At 39.5% G+C, this 25,563-nt stretch overlaps 1 long non-coding RNA gene across 1 annotated transcript in view; it reads left to right on the top strand.

Moving 5' to 3' along the window:
• LOC136862888 (uncharacterized) overlaps positions 1 to 25,563 on the top strand; it is a 48,393-nt gene that overhangs the window by 14,012 nt on the left and 8,818 nt on the right. The window contains exon 2 of the long non-coding RNA XR_010859087.2: positions 18,053 to 18,194. This is a non-coding gene — a long non-coding RNA (uncharacterized lncRNA). The remainder of the gene's footprint in view (positions 1 to 18,052; positions 18,195 to 25,563) is intronic.

The following is a 25,563-nucleotide window of genomic DNA, read 5'->3' as shown; positions in this document are numbered from 1 at the left end:
ACAGGAATAGAATCTGCTAGTGGAGTAGCTTGGTAATATAAATTCATAGACAATCTCCGGAAGTTGCGTTCCGAGGGGTGCAGAGTTGTCTATCTAGAAGAAACTTCGTACGACACTCATGTCATTGTGAAGAATGGGTGGCATATTACGAGGCCTATTGCGAGGCAAGCGTATTGCATGCTGGAGGCAGTGAGGCTGTTTGGAGAATTGTCATTATTTGTCGACTAAAAACAGTGGAGACTGCAAAGCTGTACGGCTTATGGCAAAATGGTTAGTGTGCTAGCCTTTGGTCACAGGGGTCCCGGGTTCGATTCCCGGCAAAGTCGGGAATTTTAACCAACATTGGTTAATTTCGCTGGCACAGGGACTGGGTGTATGTGTCGTCTTCATCATCATTTCATCCTCATCACGACGCGCAGGTTGCCTACGGGAGTCAAATCAAAAGACCTGCATCTGGCGAGACGAACATGTCCTCGAGCACGCCCGGCACTAAAAGCCATATGCCATTTCATTTTTACTGCAAAGCTGATAGCCATGACGAAATGACAGCTCAAGTTTACGAACACTGGTTTAGGTCATATTTTAGAGAATCTACCACGTGACCGAAAACTCGTGATGGACAACGCAACTTATCATTCAAGGTAGCTGATTCGGTTTCCTTCCATGAACACCAATATTGAGAACATTATTACGTTTATGGAGTACAATAACATTCCTGTGCCAAAACCTATTCCCACCATTGCAGTTATGTTGCAGGAAATCAAATCAGCCAATATCAGTAAAAGGTACGCAGTAGAGGAGATCGCAGCCACATGCGGACACGAAGTGTTGCGACTCCCTACATATTACTGTATTTAAACCCCATAGAAATGATCTGGGCTCAACTGAAGTCGTATGTTAGGAAAAATACTGATAATTTGAGTGCTAGGGTGTGTCAAGGTCTGCGTGAAGGAGGTGGAACAATCGGTCCTGAGAGCTGGTCTGCTTGTGTTTAACACCCACTAAGATAGAAGAGAAGTATATGAAACACAACACGTATAGCAACCAAGATATCGATGGCTTACTTCTAAAACATTGTATCTCCCAATGCACTTCCTATCCATTTTCTTCCTTAAGACTGGTCACGCCTCCCAGCCACATATGGATGTACAGCCCTTCAGAACAATTTTCGTTGCGTTCGTTTACCTATGCTGATGTGTAAAGGAAAATGAACCTTAAATATATTAAACTGTAGGAGTGCTTAAATTCGCCATGAAAACAACACCCCTACAGTACGGTTTGGTAAGGTCCATTTTCCTTTACACGTTATCATAGGAAAATGAACACTGCGAAAAAGGTTCTGATGGACGCATAACTAATAAATATGTGGCTGGAGGCGTGACCAGTATTAAGGAATATAATGGGTAGGAAGAGCATTGCAACATACCAGGGTTTAGAAGTAAGCCGTCGATATATTTCGACGGTGTGCGAGGAAAACCTCGTCTCTCACAATGCTCTTCCGATCTATTATTCTCCTTAAGTCTGGTCACCCCTCCCAGACACACATGGATATGCAGTCCATCAGAACAATGTTCGTTACATTCATTTTCCTATGCCATTATGTAAAGGAAAATGAACCTTTTTGTACCGTACTATAGGATTGTGTATGTTCATGAAGTATTTACGCACTCCTACAGTATAATGCATTTAAGGTTAAAAACGAACATAGCAGAGTACCTGCAAAATGAGAACTGATAATAATTTAAATTTGTCTTCAACAACAGGACTCACACGAACATTAACAAGACACTATTTTTTCCTTTCATTTTTACTTTGCACAGAATAAGTTATCTTATTTTTCATTTCCTTTCATTATTCAGTAAAGAATGGCTAAAGAGTGGAAGTATTGGAACTGTGGGTGTGGCCACTGGCCAGGCGTTAAGGAGTATGAGGAAGGAGTTGGAGAGTTTGAGGGAGATAATTAGGATTCTCTCAGAGGACAGAAAGGAAAGTAGGCCTCCCAAAACAATGTACAGGATACAGTAGGTGTAAAAGAGGGATGGGAAGGAAAGGGGGGAATTGTAGAAGACGGGTGGTCTAATATTTTAAGGGGAAGGAAATTGCAGGCTAAGGGCCCCATTCAGGATCAGAATTCAGGGCAGGTGTCTGTGAGAAATCGGTACGAGGCACTGCAGGTAGAACAACCAAGGGAAGATGAGGAACAGGGAACTGTTGCTGAGAAGTGTGGAAGTAAGAGGAAGAGAAAAGGTAGGAAAGGGAAATGTGGAGTAGTGGATAGGAAAAGACAGGTGAAACAGGGTCATGGGATGGAGAAAAGAGAGGAGGAAGTAGCTTCTGCAGCTGTCAGGAAAGATAGGACTGACCAGGAGGGGAGGTGATCAAATGAGGTGGGTAGGGTTGACGCTCTGGTCATGGGGGATTCCATTGTTAGACATGTGGGGAAAGTGTTTGGAGGAAAGGGAACCAGGGTAGAGTGTTATCCAGGAATTAGGTTAAGGCAGATGTTGAGGAAAGTAGAAGAGAAAGAAGAGGGAAAGCAGAAGGTGGTAGTGTTTCACGTTGGTACTAACAACGTAAGGCAAGCAGGTATAAGTACCAACATAGTTGGGGATGTGTGGGATCTGGTAAATGCAGCATGGGTGAAGTTTCAGGAAGCGGAGAATGTTATCAGTGGAATATGTTGTAGGAGGGATACTGACTGAGAAGTGATTGGGGATTTAAATGAGACTATGGAGTAGGTATGTGGGAAACTGGGAGTGAGATTTCTAGATCCTAATGGGTGGGTAGGAGATAGGTATCTGCGCTCAGATGGCCTTCACTTAAACCGCAGTGGTACATATAAGTTAGGAAATTTGTTTAGAAGTGTTATAGGGAGTTACATTCAGGGAAACTGGGTGGCCTAGGGAGCGGTGATAAGGGAACAGGGAAATGGAAGTCAGGTAGGGATGACATAAAAATGTTAGTGCAGAAGTATTGTAAAAGAAAGGTATAGAATTAAGTAATTTAATAGATATATACTTACCAGATATTGTAATATGAATTGAATCATGGTTGAGAAATGCTATAATGGATGCAGAAATTTTTCTCATGAATGTTTTTTGGAGTGTACAGATAAGGAAAGGGTAGCACTGACGTTGATTCGGAAGTATTTGATAACATAATCGGCTATGTGGGAAACGATAAGGAAAGGAACGTTATTCTAGCGGGTGATCTCAATTTACCAAATGTCTATAGGGAAGGAAATGCGAAGTACATGAAGCATGACCAACAAATGGCAAATAAGTTAATATGGGAAGGGCATCTGATTCAGAAAGTGATGGAACTAACTAGAGGGAATAATATCCTGGATGTGGTGCTGGTAAAACCAGATGAGCTCTATAGAGAAACCGAAGTAATATATGGTATTAGTGATCACGAAGCTGTTTTTGTGGTAGTTAAAAATAAATGTGAAAGAAAGGTAGGTATTAAAATTAGGACTGTTAGGCAGTACCATATGGCTGATAAAACTGGCATGAGGGAGTTTTTAAAAAGTAACTATGATCTTTGGAAAACGGTAAATAAAAATGTAAACAAATTGTGGGATGGATTTAGAGCAATTGTTGTGGAATGTGAAAATAGGTTTGTACCTTTAAAGGTGGTCAGGGATGGTAAAGATCCACTATATTATACCATGGATATAAAGAGACTAGGAAGGAGGTGCAGGTTAGGAAGAAATAGAGTTATAGATGGCTGTGGAAGTAAGGAGAAATTGAAGGAACTTACTAGGAAATTGAATTTAGCAAAGAAGTAAGCTAATGATAACATGATGGCAAGCATAATTGGCGTTCATACACATTTTAGTGAAAAATTCAAAAGTATGTGTAGGTACTTTAAGGCAGGAACAGGTTCCAAGGAGGATATTCCAGTAATCGTTTATGAGCAAGAGGAGTGTGTATGTGAGGATCTTCAAAAGGCAGAAGTATTCAGTCAGCAGTATATAAAGATTGTTGGTTACAAGCATAATGTCCAGGTCGAGAAGGTGACTAATGCTAAAGAAGTATTAAAATTTACATATGACAACGGAGACATTTTCAGTAAGATACAAAAGTTGAAAACTAGAAAAACGGCTGGAATTGATAAGGTTTCGGGGGATATACTAAAGGCAATGGGTTGGGATATAGTACCATGTCTGAAGTACATATTTGATTATTGTTTGCAAGAAGGAGCTGTATCAAATGAATGGAAAGTTGCTCTAGTGGCCCCTGTGTATAAAGGAAAGGGTGATGGACATAAAGCTGAACATTGCAGGCCCGACAGTTTCACATGCATTGCATGTAAACTTTGGGGAAGCATTCTTTCTTATTATATTAGATATGTTTGCGAAATTAATAACTGGTTTGATACAAGACAGTTTGGGTTTAGGAAAGGTTATTCCACTGAAGCTCAACTTGTATGTTTCCAGCAAGATATAGCAGATATCCTGGGTTCAGGTGGCCAAATGGACTGTATCGCGATTGACCTATCTAAGGCATTTGATACGGTAGATCATGGGAGACTACAGGCAAAAATGAGTGCAATTGGACATAACAAAAGAGTGACTGAATGTGTGGCTATGTTTCTAGAAAATAGAACTCAGAGAATTAGAATAGGCGAAGCTTTAGCTGTCCCAGTAATTATTAAGAGCGGAATTTCTCATGGAAGTATTATTGGAGCTTTATTTTTTCTTATATGTATCAATGATAATGTATGTGTTAAGAAATGGAATCAGAGATAAGGATTTTTACAGATGATGTTATTCTGTACAGAGTAATAAATAAGTTACAAGATTGTGAGAAACTGCAAAATGACCTCGATAATGTTGTGAGATGGACAGTAGGCAATGGTATGGTGATAAACTGGGTTAAAAGTCAGGTTGTGAGTTTCACAAATAGGGAAAGTCCTCTCAGTTTTAATTACTGTGTTGATGGGGGTGGAAGTTCCTTCTGGGGTTCATTGAAAGTACTGTACCTAGGTGTTAATATAAGGAAAGATCTTCATTAGGGTAATCACATAAATATGGTTGTATATAAAGTGTACAGGTCTCTGAACATGGTTTTGAGGGTATTTAGGGGTTGTAGTAAGGATGTAATGGAGAAAGCATGTAGGTCTCTGGTAAGACCCCAACTAGAGTATGGTTCCAGTGTATGGGACCCTTACCAGGATTACTCGATTCGAGAATTGGAACAATCCAGAAAAAGCAGCTCGATTTGTTCTGGGTGATTCCCGACAAAAGAGTAGCGTTACAAAAATGTTGCAAAGTTTGGGCTGGGAAGACTTGGGAGAAAGGAGACGAGCTGCTCGCCTAAGTGGTATGTTCCGAGCTGTCAGCGGAGAGATGGCGTGGAATGACATTAGTAGATGAATAAGTTTGAAAGTAAGAAAGATAACAATATTAAGATAAAGTTGGAATTCAAGAGGACAAATTCGGGCAAATATTCGTTTATAGGAAGGGGATTTAGGGAATGAGATAACTTACCAAGGGAGATGTTCAATAAATTTCCAATTCCTTTGCATCATTTAAGAAAAGGCTATTAATACAACAGATAGGGAATCTGCCAACTGGGTGACTGCCCTAAATGCAGATCAGTAGTGATTGATTGATTGATTGATTGAATGAATGATTGATTGATTGACTGAAATAAAAATATTCGTCCTACATCGGACTCGAACCTCCGACTAACGAGCACCAGCTTCCTCCTCTAACTTTTAACAGGCTTGGTTATCACGAGTTGTCGTTTATCACTGTTATGTCAATATGAATCCTATTCATTCAACCACCGAGCTCGATAGCTGCAGTCGCTTAATTGCGGCCAGTATCCAGTATTCGGGAGATAGTAGGTTCGAACCCTACTGTTGGCAGCCTTGAAGAAAAACCAGTAGGTGTACAAGAAGGAAGGAAAGGGGGGAGTTGTAGAAAACAGGTGGTCTAATGTACTAAGCGGAAGGAGATTTCAGTCTAAGGGCTCTATTCAGGATCAGAATTCGGGACATGCGTCTGTAAGAAATCGGTACGAGTCACTCCAGGTAGAACAACAGAGGGAAGATGAGGATCAGGGAACTGTTGCTGAGACGTGTGGAAGTAGGAGAAAGGGAAAGGTAGGAAAGGAAAATGTAGAGTAGAGGATAGGAAAAGACAGGTTGAACAGGGTCATAGGAAGGAGAAAAGGGAGGATGAAGTAGCTTCTGTAGCTATCAGGAAAGATAGGGCTGAGCAGTAGGGGAGGTTATCAAATGAGGTGGGTAGGGTTGAGGCTCTGGTGATTCCATCGTTAGACATGTGAGGAAAGTGTGTGGAGGAAAGGGAACCAGGGTAGAGTGTTATCCAGGAATTAGGTTGAGGCAGATGTTGAGGAAAGTAGAAGAGAAGGAGGAGGGGAAGGAGAAGGTGTTGGTGTTTCACGTTGGTACAAACAACAAAAGGCAACATAGTTGGAGATGTGTGGGATCTGGTAAATACAGCACGGGTGATGTTTAAGGAATCGAAGATTGTTATCAGTGGTGTACTGTGTATGAGGGATACTGACTGGTGGCTGATTGGGGATTTAAATGAGATTATGGAGTGGGTTCGTGGGAAACTGGGAGTGAAATTTCTAGATCCTAATGGGTGGGTAGGAGATAGGGATCTGCACAGAGATAGCCTTCACTTAAACCGCAGTGGTATGTATTAGTTAGGAAATTTGTTTGGAAGGGTAATATGGAGGTACATTCAGGGAAACGGGGTGGCTTAGGGAGCGGTCATAAGGGAACAGGGAACTGGAAATCAAGTAGGGATGACATAAAAGTGTTAGTGTTGAACTGTAGCAGTATTGTTAAGAAAGGTATAGAATTAAGTAATTAAATAGATATATATTTACCAGATATTGTAATAATAGTTGAATCATGGCTGAGAAATGATGTAATGGATGCAGAAATTTTCTCACAGAACTGGAGTGTGTATCGTGGAGATAGGATAGGAATGGTGGGAGGGGGGTATTCATTCTGGTGAAAGAAGAATTTCTAAGCCACGAAAAAGTTAAAGATGACAGACATAAAATTCTAGGTGTAAGACTCATCTCTAAAGATAATAGGCAACTTGATATCTTTGGAGTGTACAAACCGGGAAAGGGTAGCGCTGACACGGATTCAGAATTATTTGATAAGATATGGAAAGGATTGTGATTGTAGCGGGAGATCTGAATTTAACAGATGTCATATGGGAAGGAAATGCGAACGACAGGAAACATGACCAACAAATGGCAAACAATTTAATATGGGAAGGACAGCTGATTCAGCAAGTGATGGAACCAACTATTAGCGAAAAATATCCTGGATGTGGTGCTGGTAAAACCAGATGAGCTCTATAGAGAAACTGAAGTAATAGATATTATTAGTGATCATGAAGCTGTTTTTGTCGTAGTTAAAAGTAAATATGATAGAAAGGTTGGTCTTAAAAGTAGGACTATTAGGCAGTACCATATGGCTGATAAAGGAGGGATGAGGCAGTTTCTAAAAAGTAACTATGATCGGTGCAAAACGGTAAATAAAAATGTAAACAGACTCTGGCATGGGTTTGAAGCAATTGCTGAGGAATGTGAAAACAGGTTTGTACCTTTAAAGGTGGTAAGGAATGGTAAAGACCCACCTGATTGTAATAGAGAAATAAAGAAACTAAGAAGGAGGTGCAGATTGGAAAAAGTAGAGTTGGAAATGGCTGTGGAAGTAAGGATAAATTGTAGGAACTTACTAGAAAACTGAATCTGGCGAAGAAGGCAGCTAATGATAACATGATGGCAAGCATAATATTGGCAGTCGTACAAATTTTTGTGAATTGTGGAAGAGTATGTATAGGTATTTTAATTCAGAAACAGGTTCCAAGAAGGCCATTCCAGGAATCATTAATGAACGAAGGGACTGTGTATGTGACGATCTTCAAAAGGCAGAAGTATTCAGTCAGCAGAATGTACAGATTGTTGGTACAAGGGTAATGTCCAGATAGACGAGGGGACTAATGCTAAAGAAGTATTAAAATTTACATATGATAACAATGACATTTACAATACGATACAAATTTGAAAACTATAAAAGCGGCTGGAATTGATAAGATTTCTGGGGATATACTAAAGACAATGGGTTGGGATATAGTACCATATCTGAAGTACTTATTTGATTATTGGTTGGTTGAAGGAGCTGTACCAAAAGAATGGAGAGTCGCTATAGTAGCCCCTGTGTATAAAGGAAAGGGTGATAGACATGAAGCTGAAAATTACAGGCCAGTAAGTTTGACATGCATTGTATGTAAGCTTTGGGAAAGCATTTTTTCTGATTATATTAGGCAATGTTTGCGAAATTAATAACTGGTTCGGTAGAAGGCAGTTCGGTTTTAGGGAAGGTTATTCCACTGACGCTCAACTTGTAGGATTCCAGCAAGGTATAGCAGATATCATGGATTCAGGAGGTCAAATGGACTGTATCGCGATTGATCTGTCTAAAGCATTTGATAGGGTGGATCATAGGAGACTACTGGCAAAAATGAATGCAATTGGACTAGACAAAAGAGTGACTGAATGGGTTGCTCTACTTCCAGAAAATATATCTCAGAGAATTAGAGTACGTGAAGCTTTATCTCACCCTGTAATAATTAAGAGGGGAATTCCTCAAGGCAGTATTGTTGGTCCTTTATGTTTTCTTGTATATATAAATGATATGAGTGATGAAGTGGAATCAGAGGTAAGACTTTTTGCGGGTGATGTTATTCTGTACAGAGTAATAAATAAGTTACATGATTGTGAGCAACTGCAACGTGATGTCGATAATGTTGTGAGATGGACAGCAGGCAATGGTATGTTGATAAACGGGGTTAAAGGTCAGGTTGTGGGTTTCACAAATAGGAAAAGTCCTCTCAGTTCTTTAATTACTGCGTTTATATGGTGAATGTTCCTTTTGGGGGTCATTGTAAGTACTGAACCTAGGGGTTAATATAAGGAAAGATCTTCATTAGGGTAATCACATAAATAGGATAGTATATAAAGGGTACAGATCTCTGCGCATGGTTATGAGAGTGTTTAGGGGTTTTAGTAAAGGAGAGGGCATATAAGTCTCTGGTAAGACCCCAACTAGAGTATCGTTCCAGTGTATGGGACACTCACCAGGATTACGTAATTCAAGAACTGGAAAAAAATTCCAAAAAAGAGCCGCTCGTTTTGTTCTGGGTGATTTCCGACAAAAGAGTAGCGTTACAAAAATGTTGCGAAGTTTGGGCTGGGAAGAATTGGGAGAAAGAAGACGAGCTGCTCGACTAAGTGGTATGTTCCGAACTGTCAGCGGAGAGATGGCGTGGAATGACATTAGTAGAAGAATAAGTTTGAGTGGCGTCTTTAAAAGTCGGATAGATCATAATATGAAAATAAAGTTGGAATTCAAGAGGACAAAGTGGGGCAAATATTCATTTATAGGAACGAGAGTTAGGGATTGGAATAACTTACCAAGGGAGATGTTCAATACATTTCCAATTTCTTTGAAATCATTTAAGAAGAGGCTAGGAAAACAACAGATAGAAAATCTGCCACCTGGGCGACTGCCCTAATTGCGGATCAGTATTGATTGATTGATTGATTGATTGATTGATTGATTGATTGATTGATTGATTGATTAATAAGTGTGGAAAACCATTTAAAGAGTGCAGCCATAAGTCTATATTGAACATAGGTACCGGTAGTTTACAAGGTAAGGAAAGTCATTATAACCGCGAAAAGTCTAAGAGGATCTATTTAGACCGTGTCCTGTCGGTAAGAATGTTTTGGACAGTCGATAATAGCAGAACAACAGTCCCATACCTTCAGGTATTTTGCTCCGAGTTTAATATTTGATTTAGATCTCCAGCTTGTCTAAGAGGATCTATTTACACTGTGTCCTTTCAGTAAGAAAGCTTTGGGTAATCTATAATAGCACAACAGCAGACCCAAACCTTCAGGTTAAGGTTTCTATGTTCCGAAATGTATTTTGTTCTGAGTTTAATATTGGATTTAGAACTCCAGCTAGTGATATTTGTGGCTATTGTACTATACTAAATAACAAATTAAAATTAGCAACTGCCATTGAACAACAAATTTTATTACAGAAGAACGAATTCATAAATTGAGAGCTAAGGCTTTATACGACCTCCTGCGACAACCTGATGAAGATGTATATTTCGATATGCAACGGGTTCAACCTTTTCCTCGCACACCAATACAGCAAGCCTTTTACTCCAAACAATTTGGATTCTACAATGTGTGTGTAATGGATGTTAAAACGCAAAAACCGTATCTTTTTAATTTGACAGAGGACCAGGCAGACCGTGGGTCTGCTGAAATTTCATCAGCTCTCTTGAGTTTTCTAAAATATCAAGACTTATCTGGAATAAAACATATTAACCTATTCAGCGATGACTGCAGCGTAAAAAAAAAAAAAATAATAACGTTTTGCATGCCATGATACACTTCTCAGCTGAAGATAGCGGTAGTGTGTGCCAGGTATTTCTCACATTTGCAGTAAGAGGTCATTCATTTTTACCAGTGGATAGAGTGTTTGGTAGACTAGAATATGAGAACTAGGCCTACCATAGTTGACAAGAACGAATATTTTGAACTGTGTGGAAAGGTTGGGGAAGTCAAAAGCTTAGTTGTAACTGTGATTTATTTGATACAAAAAGCCTCACCAACAGCCTGAAAAATCTACTGGGAATTAGTGATTACAAAAAAGAATCATAGTTAGCAGGTCAGCTGAAAAGGGAAAAATTAAAATTGAGGTGATGATGCATGAATTTTACCGGTTTGAGGACGATGGAACACAAGCCTACACCGTATTATAAAAGGTTGCAAATGGAACAATATATTAAAATCTTCGCTGAATAACATTCCTCTTGTTCACGCAATAAGTGCTGCAAAAAAGAAATGCATTGCTGAACTTCTTAAGATTTTATATTGTGAAATTTGGACAGAAGATGAGAGCTTGTCTTGGTGCAAAAAAGCATTTTTGATGACCCTGAAGATGAAGATGAAGATTATACTATTGAATGTGATTGTATAGAAGATGACTGTGCGATTCATGTTTAAAATAATTTAAAAAACACTCAATTCTTGAGCAATATGTACTTTCATTTATTTATTGTTTTATAATCTTCACATGTTTTTTTATTTTACAGTTAATGCTACTAAACAACATGTTTTGTTTACAAATATAATTCAGTCCTATTGTAAAATAAAAAGGTATAAGGTTAATCTTTTTATTATTATTTTACTTAGTTACGAACCATAAGCACGCATCGTCATGAGTGAATGAAGCTAAACCCCACAAACGACCCCTATTTCGTGGAAAACCACACATGTCCAATGCCCTCTTTGGTGGGATTTTTTTTTGCTAGTTGCTTTACGTCGCACCGACACAGATAGGTCTTATGGGGACGATGGGACAGGGAAGGGCTAGGATTTGGAAGGAAGCGGCCGTGGCCTTAATTTGCCTGGTGTGAAAATGGGAAACCACGGAAAACCACTTTCAGGGCTCCCTACAGTGGGGTTCGAAACTACTATCTCCCGAATACTGGATACTGGGCGCGCTTAGCGACTGCAGCTATCGAACTCGGTCTTTGCGGGATTACGGACAACTACCTTTTAAAGGAATTTTCAATTTTCAATGTTTGTAAAACTTAAGTGTTTGTAGATTTTTATGTGCTAAGGTTATCAGCGCTTGTACGGCTTCTTTCTTCCGTAATTATTAACCAATCAGGAATTTTTTAGTGTATTTCTCTACCCAATTAAAATTGCGGGTGTGTACAGGCATTCTGCCTAACTCAAGAGAGTTCCGGAACTTGCTCTTCTGAGATACTATAAAAGCTGGGCGCTTTAGGGCCGTATTGTCATTTTTATCGCTCCGGTCTAGTGTGTGTACGCCTTTCTTTAATTTTAATTTCTTTCCCTTCTAGGCATCCTTTACGAAGATTTGACTTTTCTGAAGTCTCAGATATTCTTCTAAGGAAGTTATAATAAACAGACATAATAATTATCGCCACGGAAGCACTGACTACAAAAAAATTCATTGTGAATACCACCTGAAACATGATGCTGAACTCATTTAACCAAGTAATAGGTACATACTCTACTCATAGGGAATGGTTGCAACTATCCGGGCTTAAGAGAGACATGATTATTTAGCATACTGTGGTGTTTTCAGCAAGGTAAACCTGTCTGTACAATCGAGTTCATTGCTTGTAACATACAAGATCAGTTTCGAAGCGATAGCGTAGATTATTCCATTAGTACAGATACACGTGACCTAGTCTTCGTCACCTGGAGTGGCTACATGATACTAATCGCAGCCAAAATGTGATTTTTCCGACGGATTCTGAGTTCGAATCTAGCTTCGTGCTTTTCATTTAATTTTTATACTCTTGAGGCATTCGAAGTTAAGGTTTATTACTTCCTTAAGTCTCAAAAGTTACTTTTTACCTTTAGAAAGAAAGCATACATCAGAAAGGAATAATAACATGCGACTCTTATATGGCAAACGACTACAACGAATGAAGCGCACTGCACTTATTGTCAGCATTATGACACATCCATTCAACCAAGAAACTGCGAAAGTTCGACTCGAAGAACGACTGGACTTCATATGTAGGGCACATGAAACAGCACATAGTAATCTTTACAGCAAAGTGCAGGCAGGTTCCACCACATACGTGGCAGCAATCAAGTTCACTTCTACCGCACTCAGATGTTCATTAACAAAGGAGGTGATCATTTTGAACATATCATTTATTAATCGAATGGCCATGCATAAGCCCATTGAGCCTTACACTACCGCACTGTAGGAATGTATGTTTGCGTGATATATTTACCCATTCCTAGAGGAAGATGGATTTAAGGTTCATTTTCCTTTATATGCGCGCATATGAAAATGAACTCGACGAAAACTGTTCTTATGGACTGTATATTAATATGTAACTGGGAGGCGTGACCAGTCTTAACTCTTTCCCGCGGATTGCGTAGTAAAGCGTACTGGAGTTGCACATTGTCTCCCGCAGGTTGCGTAGTAAAGCGTACTCGACTTTCAAACAGAGTTCCTCTGCCATCTGTCTGCTAAACATATAACTTTTTGGAACCAGCGAATTCTCTACGCTTCCTAGATGCTACTGGCATGCACGGAATCCTAAAATAAAGTGTTCTTTTATACGTTTTCTTAGATAGAACAGACAGCTGACTGAATGTAAACACACTGCAACAACATGACTGCTCATAACCACTTGAATGCCGAGGATATTTGTTACAAATTAGATCAATATGTTGACAAATGCAATGGTAGTGAGTTTGAAGTTGTAGATATGATAATAAAAATTGTATGGGAAGCATTTGGGACAGGATATGAATCTGAGAGAAATCGAAATACGGCACAGGACAGGAAATGTTCATTCAGGTACCGTCTAGTTTTAAAATATTAGGCCTACTTGTAAAATACATAATTGTCAGTTTTAATCCTTCAGTTAATTATCTTTCGGACTATAAGTCTCTACTTGATTACATAATAGCCTATTCCAACTAATGTCAGTTTAACTTCCAATCCCATTCATTCAAAAATTGCTTATAGTTTGTATGCCCGAGAGGAAACACGATTTGCTATCGAAATATCTTCATCCGACTGATCCCGAAAATAAAACAAATTGGGAGATTCAGGGTGAATTCCTGCGTTCTCTGCATTACCAAGAAAATAACAGCCCCATCATGTCCAGAAATTTAGACTGACTTCAAGAACAAGCAATTTAACATTATGCACCATATTGGATGCTTCCTGATGTACCATTCCGAACAGGGGGGGGGTCTTGTGTGTAATTAGGTGATCTCATTGTATCATTTTAGAATAAGTATTGTGTATTTTCCATTGTTAAAAAATTTGAAATTGATATCTTAAGTGGTTTTTACAGAAAAAAATATTTAGTGAAGGTACTCCACAACTATACCTGACAAGCAAATTGTTACTCTAGGTTTCGCCCCACAGTGAGTCAAAGATATTCCGTGGGAAAGGGTTAAAGGAAATAATGGATAGGAAGAGCGTTTTTACATTCGCAATTTTAGCATAGGAGCGATAATGTCTAGATAGATACAGTTATGGCTAGGGCTTGGATTTCTATTATGTAACAACACAGCGATGGCTTACTTCTAAAACCTCGTATCTCCCAATGCACTTCATATCCATTTTCTTCCTTAAGACTGGTCACGTTGTGATGTTTGGGACATCACTGCATGCTTTTAATTATTGAACTATGAAATTAATTGATAAGATGTGTATATTTAATCACTGATAGGTCATGTTTAAATTAACATGTATATATATAGGGTTTTTATCATCCGGTTCAATCATCATTTCATTTCTTTGTATCGCGGCTATAACGTATTCTGAACGAACAAATTATTCGGTAAAGTATTTCAACATCATGCATATTTATAACTTGCAGTAAATTTTCCAATAGCCGTTGTGAGGTGACCAGAGTCAGCAGGCTAATTTCCGCCCAATTCCAGGAAAAGTACGTCATCTAGGTTACGAGAGACCTTACCCTCTCTACCTCATGAAGAGACAGTTGATACATTATTAACACCCACTTTTCAAACTCCGCTTCGGGACGCTTTATTTCAGCGGGAAAGTTCAGCCTATGTGAATGAACGTAATGAAGCAACGTGATGGATTCACAGCAATACATAGGAGAAGGGATGAGACCTCGAATCTTACTGGACCATGTGATATGGCTGATGGAAGGAGACTTTTGAACCGATATATACCACCGACAAGAGCTGGAGATTGACATTCTCATTAGCATTCTTATTCAGATTGAGATTCAGATTCATACTCTTATTCTTACTCGTGAGCAGATTGTCACTTGTATTCGGACATTCTGATTCTGATTCTCACTCTTGGAAGATACTCTTACTACGATTCTACGTCTACACATCGGAGAAGATTTTAACTTAGTTTACTTCGCATCTGAGTATATTCTACTCAAAAGTTACTCTCATTGGGAGTTGTTATCTCAATGACGAGAGGTAGTCAACGGGAGACCGGCTTTGACTAGTATAGGGCAGGAGAGCTTTTATTATGAATTTAGCTACGCTACTGTTCCGTAATACGGAAGAATACAAGTGTATTCTCTCCATGAACATAACCCATGGTGGTTTTGCATTTAAAATTAGGACTCATTACGACTTTATGTAAGGAGTACAGTAGGAAGTGTTAAGGACAGGAAATGTAGAAGTAGGACTGGAATCCAACAACAGAGAAGGCAGCCGGTACGAGATCCACACATCATCAGCTTCAAGACAACATAGTCTACATATGATGAGCTTATGGCATATGTTACTGCAAGTCTTCGCGCAACAGTTCATTTTTAAAATTAATTTCATTCAATTTTTCTTTTGCTTCCGTAAGTTCAGATGTCGTTAAAACGCCGTTACGTCACTTTTTTCATCTTAATAAATAGCTGTTTTAATTTGTATTTTATGAAATGATTATTAATGATCCTTAAATTCCAAGTTAGTGTACTTAATGATTTGTGTTCCGTTCACCTCACCCCTGGGAGTTTTTTGAGTCTCATTACGTATTATTATTGTTATTAATTATCTACTTTTGTTTTCAAGCCATAAGCTTGAAGACTGGCGCCCTTGGGATACTGTTTATAGAGAAACAATGACATATCATTTATTTATTTTAATATTAAAGTGACCCGCCACGTTATAATTTTGTCATACATCTGTGGGCTAAGTGGGTACGTCACAACGTCTCCCAGCCACATATGGATGTACAGTCCTTCAGAGCAATTTTTGTTGTGTTCATTGAACCTTAAGTACCGGTACATTAAACTGTAGTATGGTATGGCAAGGTCTATTTTCCTTTACACGTCAGCGTAGGAAAACGAGCACTACGAAAAATGTTCTGATGGACTGTATATAAATATGTGGTTGGGAGGCATGATCAGTCTCAAGGAATATAATGGGTAGGAAGAGCATCGTAACATACGAGGTTTTAGAAGTAATCCAGCTACAGTCTCTTATGCCCTAAAATACTAAATTGTGACATAAAACTCGGAAAAATTACGCAAAAGGTATTAAATTTTATCTAAATTTTTTAGGAGACGTTTTTATTCACCATTCTACATCTAATGCTTTTTCAGTCTTATTAACAGGTAAACAGAACTACTTAACAAGGTGTATTAGGTAGAGGTGAGAGGGCGTAGGCGTGTCCGACCAGCAGCCAAATTCTTTCGTCCTTTCTGTTTTGAGAGCTCTTTCTCGCGAAACCCGTTACCTGAAACTTCATTTGATCACTAGCTAAGCTATTTGTAAGGAGAGGAAATCCAAAATACACGAAGTCACTTGGCGTTATCGGAACAGAATATGTAAATAATATTTGGAGTACGGCTAAACAAGTTACACTATGGCTTAATGTAATAATAATAATAATAATAATAATAATAATAATAATAATAATAATAATAATAATAATAATAATAATAATAATGTCTTAATGGATTTAGAGAGGGAAGATCTTGCTCCGAACAGATTTTCAACCTGAAATCTATAATTCGACACAGATTAATAAACTCCAAAGACATAGTTGTAACATTTATTGACTTTAAAAAGCTTTTGACTCTGTTGATAGGGAAAACCTAGATAAAGTAATCCGTGAATTTATAGTTAAAACTATATTGGCAAATCTAATTCGTGAAACCCTTACAGACGCTATCTCGAAAATAAAATTTATGGGTAAAATATCTCGACCTTTCAAAATAGATACAGGTGTCAGGCAGGGCGATGGTTTATCTCCACCCCTTTTCAATTGTGTCATGGAAAAATTGTAAGAATTTGGAACGAAAAACGGAAAGAATCCAAAATATTGCCACTCAAGCTGGGGAAAAAGAACAAAGGTGTTGCAATAAAATGCCTAGCATTTGGAGATGACTTTGCCATACTTTCAGAAAGCGTTACAGATGCAGCAATGCACGTCAATCTCCTTGAAAAGACAGCCAGCATGACAGGCTTGAGAATCTCTGCCGAGAAAACATAATTTTTGACGAATATAAAAAGTGTCCCGAAGTTTTTAGTAACGGATATTGGTCAAATAGGAAAGGTAAAGAAATTCAAATATTTGGGTGAGACAATTCAAGAAAATGGTTTAGAAAAATCTGCTATAGAGGAGAGGATACAAAAGATGGAATGAGCTGACGGTATAACTAAGAAACAAGAAAAAGTGCTTATCAAAAAACTTAAAATAAAGCACTACAACACAGTAGTGAAACCAGAATGCCTGTATGCCATTGCATGTTTAGCACTTAACTACAAGCTTGATAAATTAGAAATATTAGAAAGAAGAATTATAAGGAAAATGTTAGGTCTTCTAAGAATTGCAGAGTTTGGGAAATTAAGAAGTAACAATGACATTTACCAGAACATAGAAAACATATCAGAAACAATAAAGGAAAGGAGATTGCTATCGCTTGGACACATTTATAGAATGGATGACAATAGACTATCTAAGCGAATCTTCAAGTACCTTTGGGAAAAGAAATCAACCACCACCTGGATTCAAGAAGTCATGGAAGACCTGGAAAGGAACAACATACGAGAAGAAGTATTGGAAAGAAATATTTTTAGGAAGAAAGTCTTACAAATGGAAGGATTCTAAGGGAGTAAGGAAAAGTAAACAGGCACAAAGTGGACTGAAGACAGGAAAAAGAAGCACAGTGAAACAATGAAAAAATACTGGAAGAAAAGGAAAGAACAACTAAGGAGGAAGAATTGAAATAGTAACGTAATCCTTAGAAGGCTGAAACGCAAGAAGAAATATGCCTTGATGATATGCATTTATGCATTTAGGTGACCAATAAAGCCGTGTTATCTTGTTCGCAGAAGCTAGAAATGTGTACAATTTAACTAAAGTTAAATAGAAATCCAATCCGTAGTCATGGCAAGTTGTAATGTCTTTAAATATGTAGAGAATCAACTTTGATAATAGTGTATATCTCTCCCCTTTGTTGAAGGATCATCCAGATACGATGTGGAAATTACTTTTCCCCGTTCTCCTCTGCGTGCTGCTCGGGCCATCTCAAGTGTACCTGAGACCCAAATATATTGACTGTCAGGACAGCAGCGACTGCGGTGGAAAATCCTGTTGTGTATTAGGTAAGAGCCTTTCTTATTATTCTTACTTCTTCCCGGATATCTGGGGTCAGCAGTAATGTTGATATGGTGAAGTTTTGCGACCGGATAGACAGGTATGAGTCAATGGCAAATGGTATACTGGATGGAAATGAGGTAATCGATCCATTTTTTTCTAAAACCTCGTATGTCCAGGTGCTCTTCCTACTCATTATATTCCTTAAGACTGGTAACGCCTCCCAGCCACGTATTTATGTGCGGCCCATCAGAATAATATCCGTTGTGTTCATTTTCCTGTGCTAAATTGTAAAGGAAAATAAACCTTACCGTGCCGTTTTGTAGGGATGTTGCTTGCAAGCGAATTTACGCACTCCTACAGTGTAATGTACACTGACTGATAGAGCAAATGCAACACCAAGAAGGAGTGGTCAGAACTTTATGCCAATTGCAGGGTAGACTGACGTCACTGAGGTATGCTCATGATGTGAAATACGCCGCTGTGCTGCGCACGTAGCGAACGATAAATGGGACACGGCGTTGGCGAATGGCCCACTTCGTACCGTGATTTCTCAGCCGACAGTCATTGTAGAACGTGTTGTCGTGTGCCACAGGACACGTGTATAGCTAAGAATGCCAGGCCGCCGTCAACGGAGGCATTTCCAGCAGACAGACGACTTTACGAGGGATATGGTGATCGGGCTGAGAAGGGCAGGTTGGTCGCTTCGTCAAATCGCAGCCGATACCCATAGGGATGTGTCCACGGTGCAGCGCCTGTGGCGAAGATGGTTGGCGCAGGGACATGTGGCACGTGCGAGGGGTCCAGGCGCAGCCCGAGTGACGTCAGCACGCGTTGATCGGCGCACCCGCCGCCAAGCGGTGGCAGCCCCGCACGCCACGTCAACCGCCATTCTTTAGCATGTGCAAGACACCCTGGCTGTTCCAATATCGACCAGAACAATTTCCCGTCGATTGGTTGAAGGAGGCCTGCACTCCCGGCGTCCTCTCAGAAGACTACCATTGACTCCACAGCATAGACGTGCACGCCTGGCATGGTGCCGGGCTAGAGCGACTTGGATGAGGGAATGGCGGAACGTCGTGTTCTCCGATGAGTCACGCTTCTGTTCTGTCAGTGATAGTCACCGCAGACGAGTGTGGCGTCGGCGTGGAGAAAGGTCAAATCCGGCAGTAACTGTGGAGCGCCCTACCGCTAGACAACGCGGCATCATGGTTTGGGGCGCTATTGCGTATGATTCCACGTCACCTCTAGTGCGTATTCAAGGCACGTTAAATGCCCACCGCTACGTGCAGCATGTGCTGCGGCCGGTGGCACTCCCGTATCTTCAGGGGCTGCCCAATGCTCTGTTTCAGCAGGATAATGCCCGCCCACACACTGCTCGCATCTCCCAACAGGCTCTACGAGGTGTACAGATGCTTCCGTGGCCAGCGTACTCTCCGGATCTCTCACCAATCGAACACGTGTGGGATCTCATTGGACGCCGTTTGCAAACTCTGCCCCAGCCTCGTACGGACGACCAACTGTGGCAAATGGTTGACAGAGAATGGAGAACCATCCCTCAGGACACCATCCGCACTCTTATTGACTCTGTACCTCGACGTGTTTCTGCGTGCATCGCCGCTCGCGGTGGTCCTACATCCTACTGAGTCGATGCCGTGCGCATTGTGTAACCTGCATATCGGTTTGAAAAAAACATCAATTATTCGTCCGTGCCGTCTCTGTTTTTTCCCCAACTTTCATCCCTTTCGAACCACTCCTTCTTGGTGTTGCATTTGCTCTGTCAGTCAGTGTATTTAAGGTTAATTTTCCTTTACATACAACCATAGGAAAATGAACACAACGAAAATTGTTCTGATGTGTCTGGGAGGCATGACCGGTCTTAAGGAATATAATGGATAGGAAGAGCATTGGGACATACAAGCTTTTAGAAGTAAGCCATCGAAATATTACTTAAAATCTAGTGTTCACTAAGCGATTGCCTGGCTCCAGGTCAGAGATTGGCCTAGGGCTTCGAGGTCTCGGGTTCCATTCCTGGTCAGGTTCTGGGATTTTAATCGTGAACGGTTAATTCCCATCGTGAGAGAACTGGGTATTTGTGCTGACCTCAATATTCCTGCAACTCGCACTTCACACAACACAACCGTTCACCACACTAACACGCAGTTTTCGTACACACGGCTGACACCGCCCACCTTCGTCGGACGGTCGGGAGAAATAGTCACACGAAGTAAATTATTAAAGGTGATTAAACTGCAGGTCTGAATTTAATTTGATTAGCAACCATTTTATGGAGGAAAGTTGTATATCTGGCAGTTCGACTCCTTGACTGAATTGTTAGCGTAGTGGACTCCTCTCCAGAGAGTCCCGGGCTCGTTTCTCGGCCGAGTTAGTGATTTTAGTGGCGTCTGGTTCATTCTTTTGGCTCAAGAACTGGGTGTTCTTGCTCGTCTTAATACACACCTCTTCATATGCATAAAGCTCACCACACTATCAACCACCGCAAAGACATGCGATAGTGAAAACATCTCTCTACGTAAATTTGGCTCCAGGATGGGCATCCAGCCAGAAAATTGGACCATATGGACATCTAGTGCCGACCCCACGAAACTGGGGAAAGATGCAGAAGAAATGAGTTATATTTCTGACACAAGGTGACACCTGAATTTTCTTGATGTATGGAGTACTTTGGCATCTCTTTTCCGACAGAGGTTAGAGCAAAATGTAGCTTCCACCGAAGTCCCAGTCTCGTCTAACGCTGTGGCAATATGAAAACTGCTGAGGTGTGAGTGGTACTGGGTAACCAGTGGCGGCTCGTGACATAAGTTTTAGAGGGTTCACTGCAACATTCCTGTCCATTTCTCAAAGCAGTAAGCAAATACCATAATTATTTAAATCATTTCACTTAAAGTTGCGTGTACGGCTCGTTCTTCACTCATAATATGGTAGAACCCATATAACCGAGGATATCGATGGATTACTTGTAAAATCTCGTATGTCCCAGTGCTCTTCCTACCCATTAAGACCCCTTAAGACTGGTCACGCCTTCCAGCCAAATATTTATTTATTTATTTATTTATTTATTTATTTATTTATTTATTTATTTATTTATTGACTTTAGCAGTGGCAAAGTTAGGGCTTGTGGCCCTCTCTTACAATTAACCACATAATTATTTTACAGATAATACATGTATAGAAGAAATGCACTATTCTATCATAAAATCAAAGTTAAGGTAAAAATTACAGATTTGGACAACATACTGTATAATGAAGAAAGAAAGCATAGTTCAACAAATAGAATAAAATTCGGAGCGTAAAGATAATGAGAAAGAGACAAAGTCATAATGAAAAAGTAAGATACAAACTGAAAAAATAAGCAATGCATAAAGAGAACACAATAAGTAATAAAGTAAATGGAAATATAAGTATGACCATGAAATTGATCTGTGTACATGAGTAAGAAGCTAAATATTATGTACATTACACTACAATAATAATAATAATAATAATAATAATAATAATAATAATAATAATAATAATAATAATAATAATAATAATAATAATAATAATACAACCTATCATACGTCATCATACACACGAAACAATCAGCAGTATTCAACAGGTAATCTCCACATGCAGTCTTAAATTTCGATATTGAGTTTGAGTTCCTGACATCAGCTGGGAGTGAATGCCAAAGTCGTGACCCAGCCACAATGAAGGATCTGTTATATATTGAAGAGTGGTTGGCGGGAATAGCGAGGGAAGTGCCAGATCTAGTGTTACAATTATGGAATGAGGATAATAAACGGAATTTTGAAGATATGTATTTGGGTAGATTTTCCTTTTGAGTTCGATATATCAACGTAAGTGCGTGGAATTTCCGTCGCCTCTCGGGTTTCAGCCAGGAAAGAAATGTGCAGCTAGGGGTTATGTGAGCATCGTAACTCAAGTTAAAAACAAATCGAAGACCAGAGTACAACTCGTTGAAGTTTCATAGTTTGTTCACGGGTCGCATCAATGAAGACAATGCCGCAGTAGTCAAGTATTGGTAGTATCAAAGTTTGGAGTAGTTTTATCTTTACGTCTTGTGGCACAATGTCCTTATGTCGTTTCAGAACGTGTAGCGTCGCATACATCTTTCTACATGTATTTCTTACTTGTGCAGACCAGTCAAGAGTTTCAGTCAGAGTCATACCTAGGTTCTTCACTTTCTTACTGAACGAGATTACGGTGGCATTTAATGTCCCCGGAGAATAGCATAATTTTTATACATGATGTTCAATAATTTCTTAGAACCGATAATGATTGTTTGAGTTTTTGGGGGGTTGAGGAGGAGAGAGTTTTCACTGGCGTGCACACTGAGTTGTTGAAGGTCGGAGTTAATATCTCTTATTGCATTCGATATATCATTTATATTAACGTGGCAGTAAATTTGGAGGTCTTCGGCAAAGAGGTGATATTTATTATACTTTATTTTAGAGGAGATGTCATTAATATAGAGGACAAACAAAAGGGGATCAAGAACAGAACCTTAGGGGGTTCCTGCCTTCCGGAGTCGCCACTGAGAAGCAGTATCTTGTACTGTAACACGTTGCATATGATCTGTAAGGTATTCGGTGAAAATTTTTAAAGCAACATTACCGAAAAAAGATTTGAGCTTCATCAGCAATGTCTGGATGTTTATCGTGTCAAAAGCACTGCTGAAGTCAAGGAGTGTGAGTATTGTCACTTGTCTTTCGTCCATTGCTTGTCTGATGTCCTCAGTCACTTTGAGTAAGGCAGTTGTGTGCTATGACCCTTCTTGAAGCCAGATTGAAGCGGGCCAAGAAGAGAGTGAGCCTGAAGGTATTCCAGTATTTGCGCATGTACCAACCGTTCTAACGCTTTGGAGAGAGCAGGGAGAATCGAAATGGGACGGTAATCGGATAGAAGTTTCGAACCTGGGTTTTAAGGAAGTGGAATTACATTAGCGTACTTCCAAATTGTCGGTAATGTGCCGTTTTTGAGACAGTAATTAAAAATATGGGTGAGAATGGGTAGAATAGCGCCAATAATATTATGTATGAAAGTAATGGGAATTTCATCGACACCACTTGCTTTGGGTTTAATAGAATACAATACTTTCTTAACTTCATTAGTGCTGACGATACGAAAGGCAAAGCAGGGGCGATTTTGTGGGACAGGTGCTGGGACGTTAATTACGTGTGGTCTATTAAGCGGATTAGACTGAGCTCTCTCTTCCGTGAAATACTCATTTAAATCGTCGAGTGGAATGTCAGGTACCTTGTAACTGTTCCACCTCGTCAAAACACTTGGGGAGATGAAAGTTATTATCTTGGGACACATGAATATTAAATAAACTATTTGTGGCTTGCCCGCAAATTGCCACGCAAATAGAAACAATAAACATTCCATGGTTCCCCATTTCTCTATGTAATGTTTGGGCGCCATGGTTACAGTTTTAAATAAAACTGTAAACCAAAATTTATATTTACTAGCATAGAGACTTACACTTAAATCACAGGGGTAGGATTTTAAATAATTAACCATTAAGTATCGCTTAAGAAAGAAAATGAACGCAATATTAAATACAAATTAATTTATTATACAAAAAAATTGAGATGAATCGGAAAAGTTTCCTTAAAGCGTGGAGGGATTTAGAATTTACTGAATTTACTATTGCTTGCTTTATCTAATTGAAGCTCACCAATTACAGCTTTCGTTGACGTCATCTGGTTTCCGTGGTTACTCGTTCTCTTCTTCTCTATGTAGACTCTGCTGCATGGACATCCTTCCTTCCTTCTTTGATGTGGTACGGGCTAGCTGGACTAACACTCCCTACATGCCTAGTCTTTAAATTAGACATTTGCCCTATACTTGTAATAACTGATCAGCGTTGATCGTATGAGGAGAAAATTCAGCGATATGAATTTTTCCATATTAGTAGAAATCTCAATCCAGCTGAGCTATACTATTTATACGGTACAGACTTGTACCAAAATTACGTAGACTGAACTAAACATAGTTCTTCGCCCACAATATTTACTGAATATTACACAAGCCATAAGCTTGTTTCGTTTCTCGTAGATCCGATAACATTACCGCACGTAAGTACTGTATCGAAGTGATAACACATTGTACAAAAATAACTCTGTCGCGGAGCGACCACACACTGTTTCAAAATCAAATCACGTCGTACAAAGTAGATGTTCACAGTAGAAGTAGTAGTGATGGAGTTTCCCTAAGTATCTCGCTGTAAGGTCCCGTTCTCGTGTTGAGAATCAGTATATATCCGGGCTCACCCCCACTCTTGGTAACAGTTCAATCTCAAAACTCATATACAACGAAGTATCTGATTCGATAGATCGAAGCATCAACTCCTCTTCCCTTCTTCCTCGACAAGTCCAGAAGGCGTGGCGATGATAAGCCTCGCGCACGGGTCGCTGTTTACTAGCCTTGGTCATAAAATAAACCCATGACTAACGCAAAATCCCAAGCTTCAAGAATAACCCTCCGTATACACAAACATGAGATGAAATGAAAACAACTATGTCTCAACATATTGACCGTATTTACAACATAACGAATTCTTATCCTACATAATATAATAATTTAAATAATAAAACAATGTTATCATATATACAATATGATTACAAAATGCCTTGATTACAAATGATTGACGTTGAATAAATATGTTATTACAAATAATTGCCTATGGCGGATAAACTTGATATCAAATGATATCGCGTAAAATGATATTATTAAATTAGTAAGGCTGGAGAAGCTTGGACGGTTACAACCTGAAGCTGTTCACGTGTTTTACCTATGCCCATGGCTCGGACATGCCTCCAGGCACTAGCCGTATTTAGGTTACTTACTGTTTCGCGAACATATTTAAATTTAAGATTACGGGTGATTTGTTTAGTTTTATTCCTAATTATTCTATACTGACCATAGTTATTTGGGTCCTGAGTACGTTTGTAATATCGGTAAAGAGCATCACGCTGAGACATCATATTTTTAACTGCAGAGGTTAGCCATCTATTAGGTTTGCGGGATATTCTGATCTGTCTTCTTCGGTGCATGTTTGTTGTATAGATTGTGTATTAACGAATTAAATGTATTCATTTTTGCATCAATGTCTGTCAGATTTAAAATGCTATTCCACGGAAGGTTGTAGGCATCGTGTCTTAATTCATACATGTCAATATCTTTATATTTTGGAACGCGAAGTGAGTACGAAAGAAATATAAGATCGTGGGTGGACACGGCCGGTACTGAAATTTGTCCGTAGGTTGCCACTTTTCGAGGGCTGTTATTCACTTTGAGATGTATTAAAATGTGGGAAATGTTGTTGGCACTACGTACATGGTTAGTAGG

The sequence above is a fragment of the Anabrus simplex genome, chromosome 2 (assembly GCF_040414725.1).
Source record: "Anabrus simplex isolate iqAnaSimp1 chromosome 2, ASM4041472v1, whole genome shotgun sequence".
NCBI lineage: Eukaryota > Metazoa > Arthropoda > Insecta > Orthoptera > Tettigoniidae > Anabrus > Anabrus simplex.
Note: the sequence above shows the minus strand (reverse complement) of the source record. Positions and strands in the feature narration are given on the sequence as shown.